Source organism: Gorilla gorilla, chromosome 15 (assembly GCF_029281585.2).
Source record: "Gorilla gorilla gorilla isolate KB3781 chromosome 15, NHGRI_mGorGor1-v2.1_pri, whole genome shotgun sequence".
Lineage (NCBI taxonomy): Eukaryota > Metazoa > Chordata > Mammalia > Primates > Hominidae > Gorilla > Gorilla gorilla.
In genome coordinates, this window is record NC_073239.2 from 122,713,058 (window position 1) to 122,721,004 (window position 7,947).

Below are 7,947 nucleotides of genomic sequence, written 5' to 3' on the forward strand. Positions count from 1 at the left end.
GTCCAGTCCAGCCCAGCCCAGTCTAGCCCAGCCCAGCTCAGCCCAGCCCAATCTAGCCTAGCCCAGCCCAGCTCAGCCCAGCCCAGCCCAGTCCAGTCCAGTCCAGCCCAGCCCAGTCTAGCCCAGCCCAGCCCAATCTAGCCTAGCCCAGCCCAGCTCAGCCCAGCCCAGCCCAGTCCAGTCCAGTCCAGCCCAGCCCAGTCTAGCCCAGCCCAGCTCAGCCCAGCCCAGCCCAATCTAGCCTAGCCCAGCCCAGCCCAGCCCAGCCCAGCCCAGTCCAGCCCAGTCTAGCCCAGCCCAGCCCAGCCCAGCCCAGCTCAGCCCAGCCCAGCCCAGCCCAGCTCAGCCCAGCTAAGCTCAGCCCAGCTCAGCTCAGCCCAGCCCAGCCCATTCCACCTCAGCCCCAGCCCCAGCCCCAGCTCAGCTCAGCCCAGCCCAGCCCAGCCCAGTCCACCTCAGCCCCAGCCCCAGTTCAGCTCAGCCCAGTCCAGCGTAGCCTAGCTCAGCCCAGCCCAGGCCAGGGCAGCTCAGGGCAGCCCACCCATGTAGGCGTGTATCAGTTGGCTCCAGGTCATCTTCTCCTCTGCCCTCTGGCTCGGCTCAGCCTAGGCCTCGGCTCAGCTTAGGCCTCGGCTCAGCCATGAAAGCTGTTCACCTTGTATCTCAGGAAGGGCCAGGTCATCCCAGCTTAGGCCTGGCCAGCCTGGCTCAGCCCCCAGTGCCCAGATCCTGCCTGCCTGGTTAGGAAGCCCTGCCCTGTGGTTCCGGAGTCCCTGTGGTGACCTCATTTGTCCTTCCCTCTTGTCTTGGTGCCTGTTCTCCATCTTTTGCTTCCAGAAGGGGCCAGGACCAGCCTGGCTGGACTCCTCAATGTGCAGAGGAGGAGACAGAGGCCTGGAGACCTCCAAGACCCACCTGGTCAGGCTGCTGGAGGGCCCGCAGTGCTGAGTGGGCGGCCTCTGGCGTGCAGGCCCTCATGGCAGGTCCACCCTCACGGGCGTCTGGCTGCCTGCCAAGAGGGCTGCTGTGGGGACGGAGCCCTGGCCCGGCCCAGGCCCTGCCTTGATGGCCGTCTGTCCTTAGCAGAGCCCTGCTCCGCCACGCTGGCTGTGTCCACAGATGTGGCTGGATGCTGAGGGGCTGGAGGGGAGGGCCTGCATGCCCGTACGTCTGGCCTACAGACGGGGTCACTCACCCACTTCCTGCCCCAGCAGACACGGCCGCGCAGCTCCACGTCATGTCTGGCCTGTGGTCTGGCTGTGGTGGGGCCAGGTGTGTGTGGCCAGGGCTCTGTGACCCCACCGGCCGTGGAGCTTCACAGCTCCACATGGCTCCACAGGGCGGGGTGGGGGCCATGATGCAGGGAAACAGGAACAGACACAGTTAGAGGCTCAGAGACCCTGAGACAGAGATGGCAAAGGGGAGACACACGGCCAGAGACGGTCCCCGACCACCCACAGGGGAAGGGCGCCTGTGAGTGGACTCCCGTTGAGGGGGCCTTGGGGCCACAGGGCGGGCATCAGGCTGGGGAGAGTGAGTCTTGTGCTGCTGGGTTGGAGCCACTCCGGCCTGGCCTCCCTCGGCCTGCCCCACGGGCCGCTGGGGGCCCCAGACTGCAGCCCAGGGTGGGGGCATGGGGGCACCCTGTCTCCTAGCCTGCAGCCCTGCGGGTCAGGGCGGCCAAGGTGCCTGCTCTATCCTGTCCAGCGCTGCCCAGGTGGCACTCCTACTATGGGTCACCAGAGAGCTGGCCGTTGCGTTGGAGAGATCCCGCCAGCGATGCTGGCCCTGGAGTCGGGGGAGGCCAGCTCTGTCTGGGGGCACGGGTGGCACCGGCAATGGGAGGCCAGGGGCGCTTCACAGAGGAGCTGCTGCAGCGGAGTCCTGGAAAGCGTGGGCGTGAATGGAAGATGCCCTGGCCATGCGGCCGGGCCGCCCTGGCAGAGGCTGTCGGGTGAAATCCAGGGAGTGACAGTGAGGCCGGATCAGGGCAGGTGGGGTCAGAGGAGGAGGGAGGTAGCCTGGGGCTGCCCCAGGGTCCTGGGAAGACACACCTGGCGGTTCAGGGAAGCTCTGGAGCTTTTGTTATGAACCTTGGGATGCCCCCGGCCCTCGCCAGGGGGATGTGGCTGCTGCGTCTTAGTCATTTCTGGCTGCAATAACAAAAATACCATAGACTGGTGGGTTCAGCAGCAGCATTCATTTCTCACGGTTCTCGAAGCTGGAAGTTCAAGGTCAGGATGGCAGCAGGGTCAAGTTCCAGGAAGGGCCGATTCCTGGTTCACAGACCCCCATCTTTTCGCTGCGTCCTCATGTGGTGGAAAGAGGGCAGGGCTGCTCTCTGGGGTCCCTTTTCTTTAGGGTCTCTAGTGAGATTAGGGACCGAATCACATTTTTGAGGGTTCCCCCTCAGGCCCTAACCACCTCCCCGAGGCCCCAGCTCTGCATGCTCTCACTCTGGGATGACGGCTGTCACACAGGAGTTTCGGGCAGACACAGACGCTCAGTCCATAGCACCACCCCTGTCTGCCTCTGCCTCTCCCCATCTCTGTGTCTCCTCGTCTGTCTCCAGCTAGGACACTTGTTCTCGGACCTAGCCCCCTCGATAATCCAGGGTTCCTTCACCTCAAAATCCTTGACAATCCAGGGTGCCCTCACCTCAAAATCCTTGACAATCCAGGGTGTCCTTCACCTCAAAATCCTTGACAATCCAGGGCGCCCTCACCTTGAAATCCTTACCTTGATGGGATCTGCAAAGGCCCTTTTGACAAATAACGCCGCACTCAATGGCCCCAGGGGCTAGGATGTGACTCTATCTTTTGGGGACCATGGTTGTACCCATGGGTGGGTTAATAGGGGAATGAAGAGGGGGATGGAGGGGCCCTGAGATGGCATCCTCTTGCTCCCGGGAGGCCAGGCCATGTGGAAGGCAGGGGTGCTGTTCCGAGCCTGGGTGTGAATCTGGGCCTCTGCCCCTCCCCACGGGCCCCGTCTGTCTCCTCTACGTGGGTGCTCATCTCATCTTCCTCTTGGGCCTTTGAGGCGGTGGAATTTTCTGTGCGTGAGGATGCCTGCCACACAGTGGGGCAGTGAGCTGACTCCTTGCCCTTGCTCTGGGGCCATGGGGGTCTCATGATCTAGGGTGCGGGGCAGAGAAAGAAGTCACTGAGCTCTGTCCCCTGGGGGGCTCCCGGTCCGGGGCACCTTGGCTGCGGAGGGCCGGTCTGTTGTAGGAGATGTGGGTTTGCGAGACCCTGGGCTGGTGATGGGGTGGATGGAGGGCCTGGCTTCCTGAGACTGTGTGTGTGTTGGTATGAGCATGCCCGAGCGTGTCAGCGTGTGTTTGTGAGTGCATGATTGGTGTGTGTGAGTGCAAATGTGTATGAGAAGTTGAGTCTGTGTGTGTGAACCTGTGTGTTTTTGCATGTGCGAGTGTGTGCCTGCGTGTGTGTGTCTGTGAATGAGGGAGTGTGTGAGGAGAGCTGGGCAGCGCCTGTGGCCTTGGCCCTGTCCTGCGACGCCCCCTCCTCTGGTGTTGTTTGGACCCAGTCGGCCTCAGCGCTGCCCGCTTTGGGGTTTTCTACCCCGTAGGGAGCCGTCACTCCTCACCTTCTCCCCCGTGCCCGGCTGCTCTGAGGTCGCAGCAGAGGACAGGGCGAAGGACCCAGGTGCCGCTGTGAGACTGTGGCAGGCTTGCTTCATTCCGCTGTGTGCCAGACTCCGTGTGACGTGGCTCTCCTGGCACTGAGCGAGGCTCTCCCTGTGGGGCCATCACTGTAAGAGGACTCTCCTGCATTGGGGCATTTTGCCAACTGGCCCTAAAAAGTGGTCTTAGCGATTTACGTGCCCTCAGTCAGGGCCAAGAAGCACCTCCACCGCCTTCATCCCCTCCTCCTTCCTTTCACTTTTCTCATTGTTAAAATGGTTTCTTTATATTATCGGCCACTGGGTTTTTCCTTTCCATGAAGAACCTATTGCTCACCTTTCTTCTTATTGATCCCTGAGTGCTCTTTGTATATGAGGGAACCCTGCCCTTTGTCATGCCTATCATGCATTCTCTCCCATTTTTAGGATGTTGTGGAGACCCTTGTAAGCAGGCCTCTCCAGCCAGGGAGGCTGCACGTTTGCCCTGAGGACCGGTGGGGGTCAAGCCCACCTGTGGCCCCGATGGCTCTGGGGCCCCAGCCTGCTCCCGGGTCACCTCTCAGCTCTTCAGGAGGTCCAGGCTGGTGGGCGGCTGTGGGCTGGGGAGTCAGCTTTGTCTGTGCTCAGTGGGTGGTGGATCAGGGTGTGTGGCCAGTGGTCCTGGGGGCCCCCACCAGCCTCCACCTTGGTGACTGTGCAGCTGCATTCTTGGGGCCTCCTGTGCTGACCACAGCATGGGCCTCTTCTGGTTTTGCCCACAAAGGGGTCGATGTTGATTGTTGCTTTGACTTTACCTGAGAAGGAGGCATGAGTCTGGGCTGGAGACCAGCAGACCAGGTATGACAGGGCCGAGCTGGGGAGTCTCTGGGGTGCTGAGGGGTGATTGATGGGAACCACTGCTTGGGCACTTTGGCTCTCAGGACCCCAGAATGGCCCCTGCCCTTCCTTCCCCTCTGGCTCCTCCTGCACGTCCTCAGGGGTCCTGCCTCCCGCCAGCCACTCCAGGGCCACACACACCTCCCACAGAGCCCTCCGGAGACGTGGGGTTTGTGAAAAGGATCTTTACTAAGAAACGCAGAGAGAAAGAAGTAGGACTGCTGAAGCCAGAGGCTGGACGAGGTCATAGGGACGAGGTCGGCAGCTGCTGTCCCTGCAGGAAACCCCTTCTCTGGCTGTGGGAGCCCCTCTACCCACTCCAGGGGCCCGAAGCCCTCAACCGTCCTGTGGCCTGGCCTCAGAGGGCTTCCCTGTGCCTTCAGGCTGCAGGGATGGGGGCTGCGGATGGATGGCAGGAGGGGTGGGTGAAGGGATGGGGGCTGCGGATGGATGGCAGGAGGGGTGGGTGAAGGGAAAGAAGGTCTGGGTGAGGTTTGGGGGACGGGGATGCCAGGCACTTGGACCTCAGGGCTAGAAGGGTCAGACCGAGGCTGCGGAGTGAGGCCGTGGGCTGGTGTTGGGCTGGACGCAGACTCAGCTGTGTCCTGGGCTGGGTGCCGGGCCCTCCTTGGCTTTTGGTGATTGTACAGTCAGAATGGGAGTGACCCTGAGACCCAGGGGCCTGGGATGAGCTCAGAACGGCTAGCAGCCACCCCTCCTCGATGACTCTGTTGAAGGGACAGAGATGGTTTTCGGGCGGGGGCCTGGGATGAGCTCAGAACGGCTAGCAGCCACCCCTCCTCGATGACTCTGTTGAAGGGACAGACACGGTTTTCGGGTGGGGGCTGCGACTGTTGGTTCTCTTGGCGCCTTTAACCTTGCGGCTGAGCCGGCCCCTCTGGGCTCAGATTCACCGGCCATCAGCCCACAGTAGTGACCTTGTGCCCCCTTTTCTTGTCTGCTTCCCTTTTCCCACCCAGGGCAGGGCGCAGCCCGAGGGAGGCTCAGGCGCTGGCAGAGAAAAAGCTGGGCCTGGTGGAGCGTGAGTGGCCCGCGGCCTAGGCGTGGGGCTGGAGGATGTTGGTGTAGTCGAGGGAGGTCTGGGGCCTCCCCTGCCGCGTGGCTGAGAGGGACCGCTGCACCTGAGGGGAGGGCGTGGGTCAGGGCGCTCTGCTGGCTGTGCCCAGCCCCCTGCCCTGGCCGGGCCCCTGGAGGTGGGTGCCCACCATGAGGAGCGTGATGGCAGCGCTGTAGCTCACGCTGAGCAGGAAGAGTGCGGCGAAGATGCAGAGGCCGGTCCACGTCCACGGCGCCTCGCCCTCGGCCTCCTCCACGCACACGTCCAGCTCTGGGGGACCTGGCCAGTCAGTCCTCCCGGCTCCACAGTGGCAGCGGGGGTGGGGGACAGAGCCCCTTGCTGCTCTCGGCAGTCACTGCTGCTGTCCGGAGTGGCAGAGCACCCTATCCGGGGCCCTCTGGGACTGCGCAGAGCCGCCAGCCAGCCCTGAGGGTGGGGACCCAGGTCCCGAGTCAGTCAACGGCCCAGGGCCAGGCCGACCACTCCTGACCTCTGGTCCCTGGGCCCCCACTCTGGCCCCATTTTCCCTCTGTTCCTTACGGCTTCTCTCCTGACCTCTGGTTACCTCCACTCCGCCTCTCTAGACCCCACCCCCTCCCCAGAGAAGGACCCAACCCCTCGGCACAGGAGTGGCCGCCTCACTCAGGGCCCTCGGAAGGATGCGTGAGCTCTGCGGCCTGGCTCCCAAGACCTGGGACTCACTGCATGGGTGCTGTGAGGGGCTGTCCTGGTGTGGACTATGAGCCCAGGCCTGTGGGTGTCCAGAGCTGCCTCCTGGCCCTACCCCGGCCCGGCCCCGCCCACCAGCCTGGTCCCTCTGGCTCCTGCCCTGTGTCCCCTGCACTCCCTTCCCCAACACCGTGAGCTGCCTGCTGGTCCCGGGTCATCCGCAGGCGCAGGTCCGGCCTCGGGCCCTCACACCTTTTTCTGCTGCTCCAGGCAGGCCCGGAGCTGGGTGCAGGTGGGCTGGGACGTGAGAGTGAAGCTGAATGTATGGCTGTGACGGTGTGCAGGGACTGTCTTCAGACATGGAGGGGCTTTGTGCTCATGGGGTGCCCGGTGCCCGTGTTTCCGTGTGGATTTGGTGGGTGCTGTGCCCTTGGTGTGCATGACCCGGGGAAGCATTTGGATCTGGGGTGTCAGATGCACATGTGGGTTTGAGGTCTGTGAGGGGCATGTAGCCTGCTCTGGGGTTTCGGTGTGGGTGAGTGGGGGACGGAGCCCACGCATCCATCCTGTGTTTGGCTGTGGGGTGCTGCTGACAGGGTGACAGGGAGGGTTGGACTGGAGGACACCACGTGAGGGCCTCTCCATTTCTCTCTGGGATCCAGCGGCCCAGGTATGGCTCAGAGGAAGGGCTTGGCAGTAGCCTGGCTGGAGGCAGCGTGGGAGGCGGAGTGTGGGCCACACGTGACCACGTGTGGGGTGTCTGTGGCGCCCTGGTGGTGGTACAGGGTGCAGTGGAGTTGCTATGGGGCCTGGTGTGTGCACAGCTGTGCCTTGAGTGAGGCGTGAGTGGGCGAGACTGGGTGTGTGAGGCTGGCGATCCCCTGGGGGCCAATTCAGGATGGACCGAGGGGCAGTGGGGGGCAGTAGGAGAGGGGGCCTGGCTGCTGACCTGGGCCTGGTGTGCCCACAGGGCAGGGTGGCGGAGGCTGTGGGGTGTGAGTGGGCTCGGCTCCACTGGCCCCAGTGCTGGGGCCAGGACTTGGCAAGGCGGGACAGGGCAGAGACGTGAACGCCAGTGGCACAGACTTGGGGGAGGGCTGTCGGGTCGTGTGTGTCTGTGTGGGGGTTTCATTTAGGGCTGTTTTTCCACCTGGAGGGGCCTGTGTGCCCATCTACACCTGGGGGTGCAGGGGCTCCTGTCCAGGGGGGTAGAAGCCAAGCCCCCGAGAGAGGGGTGTGGGGGCTCCCTTGCCCCTTCCCTGAGGACCTCCCCTGGGTCTTTGTACTCCTTGGAGGGGGTGGGCCCAGAGTGGGGGCAGAGAGGTCCTGGGGTAGCTGTGATAAGTCCCTGCAGATACGCTGTTTGACAAATAACCCTGACACGAAGGCAGATGGATGAGTGGCACCTCAGCCCTGCCCACCTCCTCCCACTGCCTCTCCTGGGGGGACTCAGCCCTGCCCACCTCCTCCCACTGCCCCTCCTGGGGGGCCCATTCCTCTGTGCCAAGATGCACCTGCCCACATCCCTGCCCGCTCCCAAGAACGGGTGTACCCGGGGCTCTGAGCAGGCACTGTTTATTGGGGGTAGCTTCCTGGGGTCGTTGCAACAGTGGACAGAAGGTCTGGCCAGCCCTCCCCACTGCACAGCTGGATGGAGCCCTGGGAGGGAGGGAGGCAGG

General features: G+C 63.4%; 1 gene segment (V, D, J or C); it reads right to left on the reverse strand.

Annotated features, from left to right (window-relative positions):
• Positions 1–7,947, reverse strand: part of LOC134757171 (Ig alpha-1 chain C region-like) — a 211,702-nt gene that overhangs the window by 5,496 nt on the left and 198,259 nt on the right.